Source organism: Diceros bicornis, chromosome 8 (genome assembly GCF_020826845.1).
Source record: "Diceros bicornis minor isolate mBicDic1 chromosome 8, mDicBic1.mat.cur, whole genome shotgun sequence".
In the NCBI taxonomy this organism is placed as follows: Eukaryota; Metazoa; Chordata; class Mammalia; order Perissodactyla; family Rhinocerotidae; genus Diceros; species Diceros bicornis.
Window position 1 is genome coordinate 47,935,349 of NC_080747.1, and position 12,952 is coordinate 47,948,300.

Sequence of the window (12,952 nt, forward strand, 5' to 3'; positions counted from 1 at the left end):
GACTTTATGTCCTTCTTTAGAGAGAAAATAGAACACACCAGAGAAGAATTGTCTTAACTTCCTTACCTAAAATAATTCTACATACTTAATTGCCTTACTGTCGATTCTTTTCGCCTTTAATCCTCAGATTAAAATGTAAATCTTTGTCCTGCATATTGGATTCCATTCTTTTGGGTTTCTCAGAAACCCTTCAGGTTCACTCAATTACCTGTTTTCTGTTCTGCATCATCAGCCTTTCCTTCTATACTGAATTCTTCTGAAATAAAAAAACTCAACACGACAGTTCACTCCAGCTACTATCTTATACTTCTTCTCCTCCACAGGCAAACTTCATCAAAATTTTGTATCTACTCACTGTCTTCAGTTCCTCACCTGTGCGTACAGCTCATTGCACCACAAGTCTGACCCTCCTCCATATCTTACACTGCTCTTGCCAAGGTCATGTTTTTGCTGATAATTCTAATGGAAACTTGTCATTTGGTCCTTATATTATTTGCCCTCTCTGTGATCTTTAACACTTTTGATTACTCTCTCTGAAACATTCACTTTCTTTGGTTTCATGAAAGCATGCTCTTCTATCACTTCTACCACACTTCTCTTACTCTACCCATGCTTTAAAGTTAACTATCTCTCAAGTACTGCACTAGGCTTTTTTTTCTTGTCTTCTCTTTATTTTTTTATTTTGTTTTTCTCTCCCACATAAGATACACTTTCTAGGAATTATCATCCACATTCATGGGTTTGATTATCATCAATCTCATCTCTATCCTGTGCTACAGTCCTACTCACAATTTCCAGGTACCAGCTATAACTTTAACCAAGTTACTTAAGCTTGCTCAGCCTTAGTTTTGTCATCCATAAAATGGGAATAAAGATTGTATATCTGCCATAGGTCACACTGTAAAGCATCAGTGAGACAATTTAAATGTTTTAATACTGTACCTGGCAAAAAGCAAGGGCTTAATAAATAGCCTTTATTCCTAATCTCTAGTGTATTTAAAATAATTTTGGGATAAACACTACAAAATTCAGGTAACTAGGAGGAACAAAGTCCTTGGTAAATAACAAAATTAAGACAAAAATAAATGACTGATATGTACACAAAAGACTGTATTAGTTAAGGTGCCACTAGCTGCCATAAGAGATGAACCTGAAATTTCAATGGACTAACACAGTAGAATTTTATTTTTCTCTCACTTAAAATACAATAGGTGGGGCAGGGGTTTTCCTCCAATAATTTATTCAGGGACTCAGACTGATGCAGATTTGGTATGCATATAATCTGCCTTCCAGGTTTTTCCTGCTGGTATTTTTGCCAAATATTTTGCCATTGCATATCTTGGGTCTCAATCTTTCTAGCCTCTGACACAAATTTTCTTGCCATCCACTAAGCCATGATGTATCTTTTCGTTTTTTCTTTCGTTAGAGTCCCTATTCACGTCTAATGGTAATTTGCATGTTGGTTATAATAACACAAGCTGCCTAAGAGATAAATGTCAAATCTCAAAATAAATGTCAATGTGGCTTAACATATTGACAATATAAAATTAACATCATTTGTGTAACATCTTCTTCAATTTCTTGATAAACTATGAGTCAAGAAACATGTATTAGTTGTAACATTGTAAGTAACTATAACCAGCAGTATGACTTGGGTGAAGTTATTTCTCTTTTTCTTGTCTCAAATTTTATATATGCAAAATAAGGGGCACGGTCATGGAATAAATGCTAAGATTCCTTCAACTCTATAATTTGGTTAATTTATCATATCCAGATATTCATGACTATCATAGAAACCAACAGGATAAGAAAAATGTGTGTGTTTAGGATCAACACTAAACATTTGTTTAAGTGTTTGTGAAGGAAAGGAGGATGAGCAAGCTACAATAACTATAGCTTAACAAACATCCTTCAGGACATCTGTGATAGGCAGTCTCTAGAATGTCCCCAGTGATCCCACCTCTTGATATTCACATCCTTGTGTAATCTCCTCTGAGTGTGAGGTCAGACTTAGTGACTTTCTCCTAAGAAATAGAATATGGAAAAAATAAAGGGAACTCACATCTGAGATTAGGTTACCAAAAAACTATGACTTCCATTTCTCTCTCTCTCTCACCCTTTTTCTCTTGATCCTTCACTCTAAGGGAAGCAAGCTGCCATGTTTAAGGGCCTTAGACAAGGAACTGAGGCACACATGGCAAGGAACTGAGCTGCAGTCGCCAAGGACCTGAGGTCTGCCAACAGCCACATGGGTGAGCTTGGAGTCAGATCCTACCTCACTCGAGCCTTGAAATGGCCTCAGCTCCAGTTAATAACGTTACTGCACCCATGTGACATTGCCTGAGACAGAGGACCTGGGTGAGCTGGGCTCAAATTCCCAACCCACAGGAATTATGAAATAATAAATGTGGTGTTTTTTTGGGGGGGAAGCTCGGCCCTGAGTTAACATCTGTTGCCAATCTTCCTCCTTTTTTCCTTTTTTCTCCCCAAAGCCCCAGTAGATAGTTGTGTGTCATAGTTGTACATCCTCCTAGTTGCTCTATGTGGGACACTGCCTCAGCATGGCCTGATGAGTGGTGCATAGGTCCATGTCCAGCATCCAAATTGGCCAACCCCGGGCGTCCCAAGTGGAACATGTGAACTTAACCGCTATACCACCAGGACGGCCACCTAAATATGTGTTTTTTTAAGCCTCTGTGTTTTGGGTTAATTTCTTACACAGAAATAGATAAATAAAATATCTGATTGGTAAACAGCAAGGACATCATTCTTTCAAAAACTGGTATTCTGATGTAGAATAACTCACTTCTGGAAAAAGAAGCAGCAAAAAGTCTTCCTTGGATTTCTTCTTGTATTTTCTCTTTGGCTAGGCTCAGTTCCTATCCCCAAAAAAGCAAGGGACTGCAAAATCAGGAATTTCTCCCCTCTCTTTTACTTTGCCCTTTCAGTTCTTAGAATATTTAAATTGTACCTGGCTGTCCCTTATCCCTCTCCATGATAATACATTTACTATTTCCTAACAGATTATCTTTTCCATTAACTTTTTAAATTTTTTGTGAGGAAGTTCAGCCCTGAGCTAACATCTGCCAATCCTCCTTTTTTTTTTTTCCTTTGCTGAGGAAGACTGGCCCTGGGCTAACATCCGTGCCCATCTTCCTTCACTTTATATGGGACACCGCTGCAGCATTGCTTGACAAGTGGTGCATCGGTTGGCACCCAGGATCCCAACCGGGGAACCCCGGATGCCACAGCAGAGCGTGTGCACTTAACCGCTTGTGCCACTGGGCCAGCCCCTTTTCCATTAACTTTTAAAAGTACTTTTTTTTTGTTTTTTGTGAGGAAGATCAGCCCTGAGCTAGCATCTGTTGCCAATCTTCCTCTTTTTGCTGAGGAAGATTGGCCCTGGGCTAACATCCATGCCCATCTTCCTCTACTTTATATGGGACACCGCCACAGAATGGCTTGACAAGCAGTGCGTGGGTGTGCGCCCAGGATCCAAACCTGCGAACCCTCAGGCTGCTGAAGCAGAGCGCGTGCACTTAACGGCTGCACAACCGGGCTGGCCCCTAAAAATACTTTTTAATAATTTTCTTATTATATAAGTAAAATTCATATTGATCATAGAAAATTTAGAAAACACAAATAGGTAAGAAAGAAAAGTAAAAATCACATGTAGTCACAAAACCCAGAGGATCTATCATTAACATTTTGATGTATATCCTTCAAGCAGCTATCTTATAGTTACTTAGATACTCTGGTTTTAAACAATTTAGGAACAATAGCATATATATATATATACATATATATATATATGTATATAGTGCTTTCTATGTGCCAAGTATTTTTCTAAGTACTTCATATATATTAACTTATTTAATCTTAACAAGGACCCTCTATTATTGCCACTTTACAGATAAGTAAACTGTGGCCCAATATATCTACATTCACACACGTTGTTTTTCTCACTGAGCATAATGATCTAAAAGTCACTAGACTGTCCAGGGCTGGCCCCATGGCGTAGTGGTTAAGTGCGCGCACTCCACTGCTGGCGGCCCGGGTTTGGATCCTGGGCGAGCACAGACGCATCGCTTGTCAGGCCATGCTGTGGCGGCATCCCACATAAAGTGGAGGAAGATGGGCACGGATGTTAGGTCAGGGCCAGTCTTCTTCAGCAAAAAGAGGAGGATTGGCATGGATGTTAGCTCAGGGCTGATCTTCCTCACAAAAAAAAAAAAGTTACTAGACTGTAACTGCTTAACACATCATTAAGCACATCTCACTTGTTTACATTTTAACAAAAGCCTTCTAGTGACTCACTTTGTCACACTCAGAGGTTTGGGTAAATGATGAAAGAATAGTAAAAAGCCTGACAAATCTTCCATCACTGCTTTTAAAACACTCGCACACATTTCTTTCATCTCTGCATAAGGCCAGTCCAGAGGTCAACACTTCTCAGAAGTTACCCTGGGGTCCAGCTGCTGGAGAAGAGCATAGATCTATGTTAACATCCCATGCGGTGTGGTCAGGATGAAAGGGGCCATTCTGAGGTATCTACAGACTCCTTCCTCCAATACCTTAAGTTACATCTCCCTACGCTTTATGAGATCTGGAGACCACATGGGCATAATGTCCTTATTAAGTTCAGAGAATAATAGAGGAGCCAGAAGGTGATTTAAAACCTGTGACATAGCATATTAGGAACTCTGGTATTCATTTCAACGGCCAGACTCAAGAATCAGTGGAATGTCAAATCAAGTTGCATTTTACAAAAACTGCGACATCTCTGCATTGAGTGAAAGTTGCTGAATACACTTACTATATCATATTCCATACCCTGCGATTAAACATTAAATACATATGATGTATGTAACACTTTGCAGTTATAATATCTTTGCCACCTTGATTCCTGGATGATGCAAGAAAAAGTTCACTCTTTTTATTACATATGAACATAAACAAATATACAGAATATATTGAATTAAATAATCTCTCAAATATGCTATAGCAATTATATAAAGTATTACCATAGTAACTATATATTGTATATGTAACTGTATGTTACTATAGTTTGACCAGTATAGCAGTACTTTCAAATTTTATCTACATGAAAAAGAAGCTTGTCTGCCTTGTACACCACTTTATCCCCTAGAATAACTTTGTGCCAGACATATTTCATATGTATTCATTCATTTAATAAATACATATGACTACGTACTGTTAACAAGGAAATGAATTAGAGAGAGGCTAACTAACTTAGACAAGTTCACATAGCTGGCATACATTGGTTTGAATTCAACATTATTCCTAAAAGAATCCATCACCACCACCACCACCACGTGAGAAGGAAAAGGTCACAGTGGCAGTGAGTGCTCTGGAACTCACACAAATCTGTATGTCTACCCCAGGAATGTGCCACTAGGAAGCATTGTCAGTCACAGAATTTGAGTCACTGTCAAGATCCATATCTCTATCTGTGTATGTTGCAGGTATTTTTGTCTCCAGCATAGATCATGACTGGTGAAGAATAGATTTCGTGTCTTATTCATATTTGTTACATGGAGCTAATATAGTGCCTTATACACAGTAGAGACCTAGTAAAGTTCTGATGAGTTGAATCAGAGAAGGACAATATGTTAGTTGTACAACTGACTTGTAGAAATGAATATCATTTTTGTTGGACAAGGCAGAATATAAATATATACATATAAACTTATATATGTATACATACAAACAGGTTGATCTAATCTACAATTAACATAGCATCAAACCCCAAATGAAACTAAGGGACTATAAAGTGATGTTTGTTTCTAACTTTTTATAGAGATATAAGAATTTAAAACTAAACCAGGTTATCCAAAAGCAAAAGGAATACCTGCAGTGGGCTAAAGTTGGCAGTGACAGGCATGAATCTCAACCTAGACATAGGGCTGAGTTGTAAAAGGCATCTTGAAAGGAAAATAGTAGGGGAAAAATCAACCAAATAAAACACAGAACAGATAACAGGAACAGGCCTGGATAAGTGGTTCGCATTAATATAAATATACACCAGCACCTCTTACTGGAGTTGCTTAATACTATTAATATGCGTGTGTGTGTGCATATATACGTGTATACGTACAGGTTTGTGTGCATACATATACATACTAACAGATGGATGGACAGAGAGGCTCACATTCAGCGTTGGGGCTGTCTGGCCAAGGGTACCCAGATCCCCTATGTGGATCTGGCATTCAGAAGGAGGGCTCCCATCTGGGAAGAAGACAGGCTGTAGAAAAAGTTTGTCAAATTAAAGAAGTGCTTCATTCCTAGAGGAAATGAGATATCAAGACGTGTTGTCAAGCACAAAAGAGTAAAGCAGCTGCCCCAGCTACTCCAAGTTGGAAACACAGCAAGAACTTGTTCAGTAAATCAAGACAGAAATCATTGACTTAAACCGAAGAAAACAGGGCAGAGCCAGACTTGAAGCAAAATTGATGAAATGCTGAATTTTCTCACTTCTCTTTCTTTCTCTTTGAGTCTTTTCTCATTTTTTTTCTCTTTTTTATTCCTTACCCTCAACAGGAAAAGGAGGTATCTCACAAATTAAGGTCACACGTGACAAAACCGTAACATCATTTACACAATGACGACAGGCAAGTAATGATGGGAACAATAATAACCTCAGACAACCAGGGAAACTATTGCTATTGTGCACAAAACCAAATGCTTACCTTTCAGGCATTCAAAACAAAAGGGGAATATAATAGGATATATCGCCCTCAATAGCTAATAAGGTAGAAAAAACAAATTATCAGGAAAGAGATATTTCCCTAGCTCTGAAATCTGAGCAGAGACATTGCACATGAATCTACACTGGGACTTTTTTGAATCACACAGATAGTATTGTAATAAGGTCTTTCTGGGGGATTAAAAAAAAAAGAAGATATAAAGAAACTTTGGATAAATAATAAATTCATAGAAATGAGAGAGAAAAAAATCAGCACTGCAAGTGAAGATGAGACTTCTAAAAGACTAAAGGAGACAGGCAGAAATAAATAATCACGAAAGATAAAGAAGCACAAAGAAGATAAAAATGGTAGAATCATTTTCACAATTGACCTAGACATGACAAAATACAGATGTTAAAATAATGTAAAATCTGATGGACCAGTATCTGTCACTGTAAAATGTCTACATTTTCCCTAGGGATGCATTAATCATTTTCATATAGGTCTCCCTGGCAGAAATCATTATGATTCAGAATTCTTGTTTTAATGTAGTGGCTACTGAATTAAAAATTTAAGCTGTTTTGTAAAAATTCATTATGTTATCTTTAATATCTTGCTTTAAAAGCTTGCTCCATTGCTAAATGCCATATTAGTTTGTAGAGTTGATCCTCTGTTCATGTGAAGATGCAGGAGAAAGAACGTGGGTTTTTAAGTTAGATAGGTTTAGGTTTGAATTTAGCTCTTCAACTTATTGGTTGTTTGACCCTGAGTGAGTTAGTCAGCTCGTGGTCTTTTTTTATTTATAATATGAGGTAAATAACTCCTATATCTCTGAGTTGTTTTTATTATTAAATGAGATCATGTATATAACATCCCCAGCAAGTTTCTAGGTAAGTATTAGATAAATAATGGGTCTATCTTCTGCTCTTCTCTGATGGGGTTGGGACTCCATATCTTAAATAAGTAAATGAAATATATACGTGTCAGGTAGTAAAAAAGAAAACTTCAAAGGAAAGAATTTCCTAAGTATTTATACAATGAAAACAACCTATGTCTATAGTTTTAAATTGTTTCACATTCAACACTTCATTCATTGAATATCTATTCAATAGGAAAAGCATCATGCTAGATAATATATGTAATAAAATAAATTGTACATGCTTCCCTAACAGTCTAATGGAGGACAGACATATGTAACTAAATATTAGTCAAGCTCTGAGGAAAACACATGAGACTGTGGAAGGTAGAACAAATGGATAATTTCACAATAGTTCCAGAAAAGGTAAGGAAATGACAATGGAGGTTCCTGATCAGCTGTACATTTAACTATTCTGCCTATTATTAAATGTATGCAGCACTGTAGTGATTTTTGTCTCCTATGAAATAACATTTTCCTCTCAAAAAGGTTTCAGTGGTCACATTTTATCCTAAGAAATTCATAAGTACCAAGATTCTTAGTACAAAATAAGCAATATTTATACCCCTGCAAGTTTAACTTTGGTTTTCCCAAATCAAATTGAAGGTCTGGTCTCTCCTTTTCTAATAAATACAAATCAAATTTAGTCATTTTCTTATCCTTGCTCTACCACCTGAGACCCACCAGTTTTCATACAGTTTTTTTTTTATTTTCATTAAAACAAATCTCTGAAATACGGCAACCGCACTAGTTTAGTTCTATAAAATTATTTTAAGGTTTTTCCTGATTTATTTTGTTACTTAGAAGATATTTCAATATTATGGTTTATCTCAAGGTACCAGTAACAATTTTTCTTATAATTCTTTAAGGAAGTTTTTTAAAGTTCAAAAAAATGTTTCTCATAGTATTTGTAATAACTTCCTGACATAGAACTCTCCAGTGCACCAAGGTGGGCTACAGAAAAGTAAAGTAATTCCACTAGCTCACTTACCATAAGCTTCCCATGGTTCCCAAGAGTTGTGTGAGGCTGGAATCCTGTGGTTAGTTCAAAGGTTGGTCGGCCTATTACCGAATTATTCTTGAAGTTTTAAGTATTGAAGTGGAAATAACAGCACATTCTGGATTAGGCCACACAAACCTATTTCACTAAGGGAATGGAAAACTAATTCTAATGGAAAATCAAAATGATCTTTTTAGCCATTCATATGCTCAGCAAATATTTATTGAACATTGCTATATGCCAGGCCCTGTTTTACTTGCTGGGGAAATATCAGTGAGCAAAACAGATAAAAGTCCTCATCCTGCAAGAGCCTACATTCTGATGGGGAGGCAGTTATAAACCAGGGCCAATTTATCCATTAGACACAGAGCCTAAGGCCCACGATACTTCTAGGGGCCCACAAAATGTTTTAATTTTAATTTCTTTTAAAACCAGAAGAAAAGACGTGAATATTATAATAATGCATCCATCCTGGATTATATTTTTCTTCATACCAATGCAGTCATAAAATATAGTTTTAAGTACTTTTATAGAGGGAGGGGCCCATTAAGGCAAAAGTGCCTTGAGACCACGGAAATTACATTGTAGACCTGTAATAAACACAATGAATAAGTAAATTACATGGTATATTAGAAGGTGAGAAGCTCTGCAGAGGGAAAAAAAGAAAGTGTGATAGAGTTTGGGATAAGGTTGTTTGCAGTAAAGTGTTAGAGAAAGCATCACTGAGAAGCAACATTTGTGCACAGACTGGAAGAAGGTTAGGTAAAGAGCTGTGCAGGTCTCTAGGTGAAGAGCATTCTAGGTGCAAAGGTCAGCAGATGCGCAGATGCGAAGCCCTGAATTAAGAGGTGTGCCTAGCATGCAGAAAGAGCAATAAGGAGGCTATCATAGTTGCAGGAAAGTGATCTCTGGGGAGAGAAGCTGAAGAACAAGCCAGGGAGGAGTCAGGGGTCAGACTGTATAGTGCTTTGCAGGCCACCTCAGGTTTATGCTGAGTGATATAGGGAGCACCTGGAGGATTTGGGGCAGGGTCACTGCTATGAGTTGAATTGTGCACCCCAAAAAGTTATGTCGATGTCCCACTCCCAGGTACCTGTGAGGATGACCTTATTCAGAAATAAAGTCTTTGTGGATACAATCAAGTTAAGATGAAGTCCTTAGGGGCCGGCCCTGTGGCGTAGCGGTTAAGTGCACGCGCTCCGCTGCTTGCGGCCCAGGTTCAGATCCCGGGCGCGCACCGATGCACTGCTTGTTCAGGCCATGCTGTGGTGGCATCCCATATAAAGTGGAGGAAGGTGGGCGCAGATGTTAGCCCAGGGCCAGTCTTCCTCAGCAAAAGAAGAGAATTGGCATGGATGTTAGCTCAGGGCTGATCTTCCTCACCAAAAAAAAAAAAAAAAAAAGGTGAAGTCATGAGAGGGGCCCCTAATCCAAAACGATCAGTGTCCTTGTAAGAAGAGGAAAACACCCTGTGAAGACAGAGATACACAGGGAGAACGCCATGTCATGAAAGAGGCTGAATTTGCAGTGATGAGCTGCAAACCAAGGAATGCCGAGTATTGACGGCCACCATCAGAGGCCAGGAAGAGGCAAGAAAGGATTCTATCAAGTCTCAAAGGGAGCATAGCTCTGCTGACATCTTGATTTCCAACTTCCGGCAGAACTATGAGACAATAGATTTCTGTTGTTTTAAGCCACCCAGTTTGTGGTACTTGGTTACAGTAGCTCTAGGAAACTCATATAGCTACTTTGTTCTAACAGCATCTCTGCAGCTGAGTGTCGAGAATAAACCATAATAAAGGCAAGCATAGGAGGTGGGAAGCTTTCTTAGGTCAAGTGTCCTGGAAAGCAGATTCTAGGATGGCAAACAGGAGGTTTATCCAGGAGCTCTCAGGAACAACACAGAATGGGCATGGGGAGGGGTGGGAATGAGGGCCTCAGAGTAGAGCAGAGGGAAAAGTGGAACTTCAGTAGAGCCTTCAGACAATCCAATGGGGGCTCACTGAACCCGGAATGGTCCTTCAGAGTCATCTTGAAGCAGGAAATGAGCCTACTGTAAGTACGCCTGAGAAGGACAGGAATTGCACGTGGGCTGACCCCCAGGGAGGGAACATAATCTTGAGTAAGACATCTCCCTTCAGCAGAGGGAGGGAAATACTTGAGGAACTCGTATGTGAGCAGCCTACATTCCTCAAGCTGTGGAAATGAATACTTAGGTCTTGGGGAGAAGGAATATGTAAGGGGTTTCATAGCATCTCTGAGAGAGGATATTTTATTTATAGAGGAAAAATTCAAACAGCATGGGAAAACATGAGAGTTAGAGTACAGCACATGGAATTCTGTGTGTATAAATGGTGTAGTTGTGTGTGTGTGTCCTAGCAAGTATCTTCCATTTGAATAGCACTCTGAATTTATAATATACTTAATTTAGTGACCAGAATAACCTTGAAATGTAGGTAGGACAGATATTGTAATATGCCAATTTTACTGGTATGGTAAAGAAAACTTAGACATATTAAGTGACTTTCCCAATACACAGTGAGTTAGTGGTAAGGACAAGACTGAAATATGGTTTTCTGAATCCATGTCCTGAGTTCTTTGTACTGTGTCATATGGCCTAGATATTACTTCAATTATGTGGCAATGATTGGCTCCACAATTCTGTATATTCTTTTATATTTCGTTATTTCAGAACCACCAAGAGAGTGTGTGGCAGAACCCGCATAGTTGTTTATCAAGCACACATCAACTTCTTCCTGCACCCAAGGCTAGACTACGTTTGTCAACCTCCTTTACAGGTAGGTGTAGTCCTATGACTGAGTTCCTGTGAGTGGAATTTGAGCGGAAGTGATAAGGATCATGCAGGCCCATAAATAGAGTGCTAAGAAATCATCCCTCTCCTCTGTTCCCCTGGTCTGCCCAGGGCAACCTTGAAAGCCATGTGTTAAAGACGGAGGAATCTCCATGAGCCTGGATCTCTGAACGTCTGAAAGGAACAAAGACACTGATATACCCACCCCCCTCCAATTTAGAGTCCTGATCCAGGATTATCTTAACCATTAGAGAATTAGAAACACAGCATGCATACCTTAGTGTAAGATGCACAGTATAGATTTGGAATTTTATTTTATGACCTTTCACATAAGTATAACTAATATATCTTATTTAAATCTAATATCGAATCTCTTAAGGTAAGAATATGCCAAGTTGTTGACATGTATATGTTTAAGCTTTTCACCATTTTGTGAGATAAATTGGAAGAAAATTATTATTCTATTTTTCTAATTGTTAAGTCCCTGAGAGACAGCTTGGAATAATATAAACAAACAAACTAAAACAAATAAATAAAAGCAAGCTTCAGATTTACACCATTCTAACTTGAAAGCACACCAGAGAAGGAGGGAAAATTTCTCTATTCCTGTGTTCATATAAAAAAAAAAAAATCACAGGGAAGAACTCTGAATAGCTTGACTTCTGTTATGTGGCCATCTATAACAAGTCACTGGGGTAGAGCTGGTTACAATATTTGATTTGGCCTGGATCATTTGCCTTCCCTATGTGGTCTGGATACCACAATGGACTGATCATGCCAATATATAAAGTGAAGAGGAAAAAGGCACCCAAAGAAGAAGCATGCTATTTCCAGAAATGGGAATTAAGAAATGAGCAGACAAAACCCACTGATAACTACTACAAAGTTGTGCTGGCTTCATCAAAAAGGAGAATGTAATGTAACACCACAAGGGCTGTTTTCCAGAGACTAAGTACAGAAATGTAGCTGGATCTCAGAAAAGAAATAGAACCAGGGTCCAGAAAGCCATCCAAAACCTCTCTCTGCATTTCATCTAGGCTCCTCTCTGTGCGGGTGTTTTATCCTTCTTTCTGCAGATTAGCATTCTCTTCACTTCTGTTGGTGGTGAAAAGCAAGTTCAACTGGTAATAGAATATTCCATGTCTCCCAACAAGAGTGAACCGCCTCTAATTCTTGAATTAACATGGCAGGGAAAAGAGGTCCACACCACAGGTTGGTAGTTACATGGCCTATTCAGAGAAAGAAACAATGACTCGCTCAACCTGAATTCCAATTTTGATGGGAAGAACACAAGATTAGCCTGCTAATAACGCAATTTACCTCTTCCCCTCCCCGATCCAATGAACTGTAGCCAAGGAGGAAGGTTCTCATTATAAGAACACGCCTTTAGGATCTCCACCAATATAGGCAGAGGGTTAGTAAGACAAACTTGTCTAAATGGTGTACTCTACTGAGTGTTCAGTCTTGAGAAAGTTATTATACTGTCTGAATCTTAGCATCATTATTAATAAAGTGGG

General features: G+C 38.6%; 1 long non-coding RNA gene across 1 annotated transcript in view; it reads left to right on the top strand.

The window, feature by feature from the left end:
- The window catches only part of LOC131409313 (uncharacterized), a 28,012-nt gene extending 16,597 nt beyond the window's left edge, over nucleotides 1-11,415 (top strand). The window contains exon 3 of the long non-coding RNA XR_009220899.1: nucleotides 11,316-11,415. This is a non-coding gene — a long non-coding RNA (uncharacterized LOC131409313). The remainder of the gene's footprint in view (nucleotides 1-11,315) is intronic.
- Nucleotides 11,416-12,952: the final 1,537 nt, after the last annotated feature.